We start from the raw sequence: 8,243 nt of genomic DNA on the forward strand, positions 1-8,243 counted from the left end.
ATTCAAGGGTTTTTCTTTCTTTCTTTCTTTCTTTCTTTCTTTCTGACTATTTTCTACATTGTAGAATGATAGTGAAGACATTAGAACAAAGAAATAACACATATGGAATCATGAAGTAACAAAAAAAGTGTTAAACAAATCAAAATATATTTTATATTTGAGATTCTTCAAAGTAGCTGCCCTTTGCCTTGATGACAACTTTGCACACTCTTGGCATTCTCTCAACCAGCTTCGTGAGGTAGTCACCTGGAAAGCATTTCAATTAATAGGTGTACCTTTTTAAAAGTACATTTTTGGAATTTCATTCCTTCTTAGTGAGTTTGAGACAATCAGTTGTGTTGTGACAACCTAGGGTTGGTATACAGAAGATAGCCCTATTTGGTAAAAGACCAAGTCCATATTATGGCAAGAACAGCTCAAATAAGCAAAGAGAAACGACAGTCCACTTTAAGACATGAACGTCAGTCAATGCGGAAAAGTTCCTTAATTTTGAAAGTTTCTTCAAGTGCAGGCGCAAAAAACATCAAGTGCTGTGATGAAACTGGCTCTCATGAGAACCTCCATATGAAAGGAAGACCCGGAGTTACCTCTGCTGCAGATAACAAGGTCATTAGAGTTACCAGCCTCAGAATTCTGCAATTAACTGCACTTCAGATTGCAGCCCAAATAAACGCTTCACAGAGTTCAGGTAACAGACACAGATTAACATGAACTATTCAGAGAAGACTGCGTGAATCAGGCCTTAATGGTCGAATTGCTGCAAAGAAACAACTACTAAAGGACACCAACAACAAGATAAAATAATGTAACCACACAGTCGTCTCAAATATCACATTAAGAAATCAGAGAGCTGCTGTGACAGGACTGGTGAGTGTGAGTGTGAGTGTGAGTGTGAGTGTGTGTGTGTGTGTGTGTGTGTGTGTGTGTGTGTGTGTGTGTGTGTGTGTGTGTGTGTGTGTGTGTGTGTGTGTGTGTGTGTGTGAGTGAGTGAGTGTGAGAGAGAGAGAGAGAGAGAGAGAGAGAGAGAGAGAGAGAGAGAGCAATATCAATCCTTTCCCATTAGAGCCCGTGAGGGTGAGGGGCTTCCCATCTCCCCCTTGCTTCGCCCGTGCAGTGTCCAGATGTGGAGGGTTACAGATCTGTGAGCTGAAACAGATGGCCCTATTTGCCACTGTGGGCCTGCCTTGGATTATGTGGTGGCACAGGACCAGTCGGTGGAACGGATGGGGGTGGAGTTTCTGGGGGAAGATTAACATCTGCCAGGGCTTAATGCTGCTGGACGTGCTGGGTATTGGAGGTGGGGAAGTATGGAGGGGTTATGCTTACAGCATAGGGGTGACCGAGTGTGGTTATTACCATAAGGATGTAATAATGAATGTGTTTTATGCAATTGTGTGGTTATTACACTGTTTAGTCTTATATGTAATTTCTCAGCCTCTTTATAACGAATTTAACTCTGTTACACATTATTTGAAACAATACACCAATCCATTTTCAACCTAACATCATACAATCAAAATTCTAAAGTGGATTATAGTGCGATAAAGTGACTTTTCATATATGTAAAGGAATAGGAATGGATTTGGCCAGTTTGTTAAGTGTTTAGATATACTTGCTGACTCAACAAAATAGAACTAAGAAGTACTTAAGTAAAGGAACTATCCTGTCCTGGTGAATCGACTACACCCAAGATAAGCTGGAAATCATTTAGACTTAGGTTTTGAGGTGTGTGTGTGTGTGTGTGTGTTTGTGCATGTGAGCGTACATGTCTCCGCGTGTGTGTGTGTATGCGTGCATGTCCGTGTGTGTAGCCTCCTGGTCTAGTGACCATAGCGATTAGATTTGTGGGTCTAGCTGGATTAGTGTTCTCAGTATGTTTAGCAGATCTGATGAAGTCTTGGGATCAGGCCAGCCCAGTAATTACAAAAGGGTTTTTGAACCACAGTGGGGCCAGGAACGAGAGTCATTAGTAGATGTTGACAGTAGAGATGGATGGGTGGAGGAGGGGTAGTAAATCATGAGAATCTAATGGATGTGGTGTTACTCCAGATTTAAATACTGCCCTGGGATTAGATTTGGCACCTGGTTGCACGAGATTGCATTTCTGTAAACCAGTATAATTTCATAAATGTTTCCACTGACAACATTGCACAGGCCATTTTATGCCAGTATGTAGTAGTGGAATCAAATCAAACCTTTTCCCAAGTGCATATTCACTTCGAGATACAATCTACATTAAAATGGTGAATACATTTTATTTTAACATTTCAACCATAAAAATATAGTAAAAAGCTAAAATAAAATAATGAAATTATACCACTTACATAGGCCATATAGTACAAGTGTGTCTTTAAAACCTCAATGGACGGCACTGAGGGATCTGCTCCCCTTGCTTGTGAGCAGCAGTGTTAAGGATATCTCATTTAAAAGTGCATCAAGCAAATTTGAGCAAAACTGTAATCTTGTCCTATAAATACCCCACCACCCGCCCATCATGGTCTGCTTTGCTGACTCACTAAGTTATAGCTCCTGGCAAACACACCACCCACTAAAAAAGGCAACCCTCAGCCAAAGATGGGTTTTGTCAACATGGTTTCCTCATTATTTTAACTTGCTTCATCTACATGACTTTGTATCACTGTGGCAATTTGGTTGACTAAACAATTTGTAATTACTTGGACCCATGGAATGTGCCATAACTAGGTCACAATGTATTGGCCTAATGTCTGGAGACAAAAGCTTCCTGGTTTCTGACATGTTGAATGCTAGATGGTTGTTTGATATACAGGCTGAATGGTAGATCAATGAGTGTGCACAGCACCACCTTATACTGATGGCCAAATTGCACCCCCTTGTGATGAAAGCTAGATAGCAGGATCACAGAAATTAATACATTTATATAGGCAAGCCATAGTATATATTTTGGTCAACTGTTGAGCATTAAATGACTACATTGTTATTTCTGAGGACATTGGAATTGTCTCAAATAAAAAAATTCTTCATGAATTTAGTATCCCTTAAGCCCGCCAAAAAGTAAAAAAATAACAGATCGATTTCACGTCCAGGCATTGGGGTTCTCCTCGGTGCAATGTTTTATTTTAGTGGTTTCAGAGTCCCGCAATAATAACTAAGACGCTAATTTTTGTGTAAACTCTAACAGTTTTGTTCTGCGAGTGTCACGGAGTAGGCTGCTACCCCATTTAATCGGTGTACAATCCATAGGTTAGGCTGAACAGTGAAATATGATTATCCAATAAACACAATAGACTGACTGGAAATGTGGTTTCTCACAATCAAAGTCCTCCAATAATAGCCAATATGCACATATTTGTGTAAACTCTACATAGTTGTGTTCTGTGGATGTATCGGAGTAGGCTGATACCCCATTACATGGGTGCACAATCCATAGGTTAGGCGGTACAGCGCATACAAGAATGCCCTCAATGCAGTTCTTTAGTTGAATTCATATGACAACATCCAACCTTGTTTAGCATTATTGAGTCAGTCCAATTGTGGCATGATTCGACCATTTTTATCCGTTTGCATCCGTTTCAAATTGGGACTTTTATTTTGAAGGTGAACCGCCGATTCCACTATTGAAAATCAAATCAAATTTATTTGTCACATACACATGGTTAGCAGATGTTAATGCGAGTGTAGTGAAATGCTTGTGCTTCTAGTTCCGACAATGCAGTAATAACCAACAAGTAATCTAACTAACAATACCAAAACTACTGTCTTATACACAAGTGTAAGGGGATAAAGAATAGGTACATAAAGATATATGAATGAGTGATGGTACAGAGCAGCATAGGCAAGATACAGTAGATGGTATCGAGTACAGTATATACATATGAGATGAGTATGTAAACAAAGTGGCATAGTTAAAGTGGCTAGTGATACATGTATTACATAAAGATGCAGTAGATGATATAGAGTACAGTATATACGTATACATATGAGATGAATAATGTAGGGTATGTAAACTTTATATTAGGTAGCATTATTTAAAGTGGCTAGTGATATATTTTACATCATTTCCCATCAATTCCCATTATTAAAGTGGCTGGAGTTGAGTCAGTGTGTTGGCAGCAGCCACTCAATGTTAGTGGTTGCTGTTTAACAGTCTGATGGCCTTGAGATAGAAGCTGTTTTTCAGTCTCTCGGTCCCAGCTTTGTGCACCTGTACTGACCTCGCCTTCTGGATGATAGCGGGGTGAACAGGCAGTGGCTCGGGTGGTTGTTGTCCTTGATGATCTTTATGGCCTTCCGGTAACATCGGGGGGTGTAGGTGTCCTGGAGATCAGGTAGTTTGCCCCCGGTGATGCGTTGTGCAGACCTCACTACCCTCTGGAGAGCCTTACGGTTGTGGGCGGAGCAGTTGCCGTACCAGGCAGTGATACAGCCAGCCAGGATGCTCTCGATTGTGCATCTGTAGAAGTTTGTGAGTGCTTTTGGTGACAAGCCGAATTTCTTCAGCCTCCTGAGGTTGAAGAGGCGCTGCTGCTCCTTCTTCACGATGCTGTCTGTGTGGGTGGACCAATTCAGTTTGTCTGTGATGTGTATGCCGAGGAACTTAAAACTTACTACCCTCTCCACTACTGTTCCATCTATGTGGATAGGGGGGTGTTCCCTCTGCTGTTTCCTGAAGTCCACAATCATCTCCTTAGTTTTGTTGACGTTGAGTGTGAGGTTATTTTCCTGACACTACACTCCGAGGGCCCTCACCTCCTCACTGTAGGCCGTCTCGTCATTGTTGGTAATCAAGCCTACCACTGTTGTGTCGTCCTCAAACTTGATGATTGAGTTGGAGGCATGCGTGGCCACGCAGTCGTGGGTGAACAGGGAGTACAGGAGAGGGCTCAGAACGCACCCTTGTGGGGCCCCAGTTTTGAGGATCAGCGGGGTGGGGATGTTGTTGCCTACCCTCACCACCTGGGGGCGGTGTCCAGTACCCAGTTGCACAGGGCGGGATCGAGACCCAGGGTCTCGAGCTTGATGACGAGCTTGGAGGGTACTATGGTGTTAAATGCCGAGCTGTAGTCGATGAACAGCATTCTCACATAGGTATTCCTCTTGTCCAGATGGGTTAGGGCAGTGTGCAGTGTGGTTGAGATTGCATCGTCTGTGGACCTATTTGGGCGGTAAGCAAATTGGAGTGGGTCTAGGGTGTCAGGTAGGGTGGAGGTGATATGGTCCTTGACTAGTCTCTCAAAGCACTTCATGATGACGGAAGTGAGTGCTACAGGGCGGTAGTCGTTTAGCTCAGTTACCTTAGCTTTCTTGGGAACATTTTGTTGCTCACTCTAACAGTTTTGTGATTATTTGTATTGCAGAAACACCAGTATACATACAATAAGCTACTCAATACTGCCCCTGCAGCCATATAAGTGTTTGGTTGTTTTTATCAAGTTATTCTGGAGATTTCCCACCACACCTTCCCCTTTAAGCCCCTCCACACTCCTCCTCCCTGACCCCTCATAATGTTGGAAGGACTTGTTGCCTGGGTTTTCACATACCTAAGGAAAATATGTCAGCAGCCTAAATACAGACTAGCTCTCAATCACCCTCCTCAAAGGTTCCCTGTCTGTCTGTCTGTTTGGTGACTCAGGGTGTCCACTGTCTGTTTCTACAATGACATCATCATCGCTCTTACCCACATTTCATTTGACAGCTCTTCAACTTGCCAAACATGATATGCTACCACAATCCCTGCAGTATACAATATAGCACGATAATTAAAATAATGTATCATAAATTTGCTGTAGCACTGTAATTGAAGTCTAGGCCCACCCTTGACTCTTGTCTTCCCAGGAACGGTGGAACTAGAGAACATCTCCCCTCTTCAGGATCGGACCCTTTTTTTAAATTTTCACCTAAAATGACATACCTAAATCTAACTGCCTGTAGCTCAGGCCCTGAAGCAAGGATATGCATATTATTGGTACCATTTGAAATTAAACACTTTGACGTTTGTGGAAATGTAAAAGGAATGTAGGAGAATATAACACATTAGATCTGGTAAAACGTTTTTTTTTTTATGTACCGTCATCTTTGAAACGCAAGAAAAAGGCCATAATGTATTATTCCAGCCCAGGTGCAATTTAGATTTTGGACACTAGATGACAGCAGTGTATGTGCACAGTTTTAGACTGATCCAATGAACCATTGCATTTGTGTTCAAAATATTGTATCAAGACTGACCAAATGTGCCTAATTTGTTTATGAATAACTTTTCATGTTCAAAGCTGTGCACTCTCCTCAAACAATAGCATGGTATTCTTTCACTGTAATAGCTCATTTGGACAGTGTAGTTAGATTAACAAGAATTTAAGCTTTCTGCCAATATCAGATATGTCTATGTCCTGGAAAATGTTCTTGTTACTTACAACCCTTGTGCTAATCGCATTAGCCTACGTCCTGCAGGGAACCCACCGATCCTGAAGAAGTTTTTAAAGAAAGATGCCCTCCAAGAGTTTGATATGCCCTTTTAGGTCAAAGCAGGTAAGTGATCCATCAAGGTTACCATTGAAAATATTCACAAGAACTATACAAATAATAATATTCAAACTAAATATGCAAAATGAGATGTTAGAAATTGAGCAGAAGATTGGCAGGAAATCTATAAAAGAAAAAGAAACTCGACTGCTGTTTTTTTCACACCATCAGATTGTTGTTCATTTCTGGGCACTCACTACACTTATCTCGAGTTCTTGCTGATCAGTCCCGCTTGCGTGACCTTTTGTTTACTAAAAGAATGTAAACAAACGATCAGGATTTTCTTGTCTGGCAGAGGAAGTAAATTATTCAACATACTCATTAAGACAAGGCCAACTGGATGATAAGTCTATGTCTAGTCAGTGCAACACAGTATGAAAACAGTCTACAGTTCTTTGTGGAACTTGAGGTGTGACATTGAGTTTCAAATCACATACCATTAGACAAACAATAGACACACGGAAGCAGCACTATCCATTTCACACAGTACGTGACGTTATTTGATCTGAGGATAGTGTGTTTGATAAGAAGAGGAGGCACCATTATGTTACAGTAGTTTCAGGTACCTCTTTATGAAGATAAACCGGATACAATACATAGAGGGTATGTTATGGGTACTCTAGTACTTCATTCTACTGTACACCATAATTGTGCTCTCCAGGCTTCATTGGAAAGATCACGCCCCAGATCCTGTTCTACCGACCCCACAGTGACCCCTGGGTCTTCTCCATGTCCCAGCTCAATCTCTGACGAGGAGACTGAGAGGGAGGCTGAAACAGCTGCTCAAGGCACTCAAGGACAAGTGGAAGGTCGGTGGGAACGGTGCCAAGAATCCTGGAATCAGATTGAGTTGTAATCAGATTGTTGTATCTGTAGACCATATATGTATGCATTATATGTAGGTAGACAGCTGCATTACTGTACTTAAACGACAGGTCACAACGCATTAATGTAATCTTATAAATGTTATTATTGATTACATTTATAAGATGTTGTCTCACTTTTGGAATCATTGTATTAGGCTATTGTAGTGAATAGTGACATGCTAATCAAATCAAATTGTATTTGTCACATGCGCTGAATACAATAGGTGAAATGCTTACTTACAAGCCCTTAACCAACAATGCAGTTTTAAGAAAATACAACAACAAAAAAGTAAGAGAAAATAACATAATTAAAGAGCAGCAGTAAATAACAAAAGTGGGGCTATATACAGGGGGTACCGGTACAGAGTCAATGTGCGGGGGCACCAATGTCGAGGTAATATCTACATGTAGCTAGGGTTATTAAAGTGACTATGCATAGATAATAACAAAGAGTAGCAGCAGCATAGAGGGGGAGGGGGGGGGAGCAATGCAAATAGTCTGGGTAGCCATTTGATTAGATGTTCAGCTTAGGGGTAGAAGCTGTTTAGAAGCCTCTTGGACTATGAAATTATATGTATCCAAGAGTTCATCCAAGCCACAAGTATACATGTGATTGTGATATGGGCAATTCCACAGTAACGAAATTGAGCTGACTCAGATTTTTCACTTAAAATGTGTGTCAAACAAAAAAACGTTTGATTTCAATGTTCAGCAAACCATACAACTCTATGCACAAGGACTACATCTAAAGGTGCAGCGGTTTTTATCTCAATATCAAATATATCTGGGTAACCGTTTACTGTCATTGTTATCAATTAAAAGTGTCAAAAAGACACAAAAATAGCTCCCTAGCAAAGAGCAATTTCTAAAGCAAGAATT

The sequence above is a fragment of the Oncorhynchus masou genome, chromosome 18 (assembly GCF_036934945.1).
Source record: "Oncorhynchus masou masou isolate Uvic2021 chromosome 18, UVic_Omas_1.1, whole genome shotgun sequence".
Lineage (NCBI taxonomy): Eukaryota > Metazoa > Chordata > Actinopteri > Salmoniformes > Salmonidae > Oncorhynchus > Oncorhynchus masou.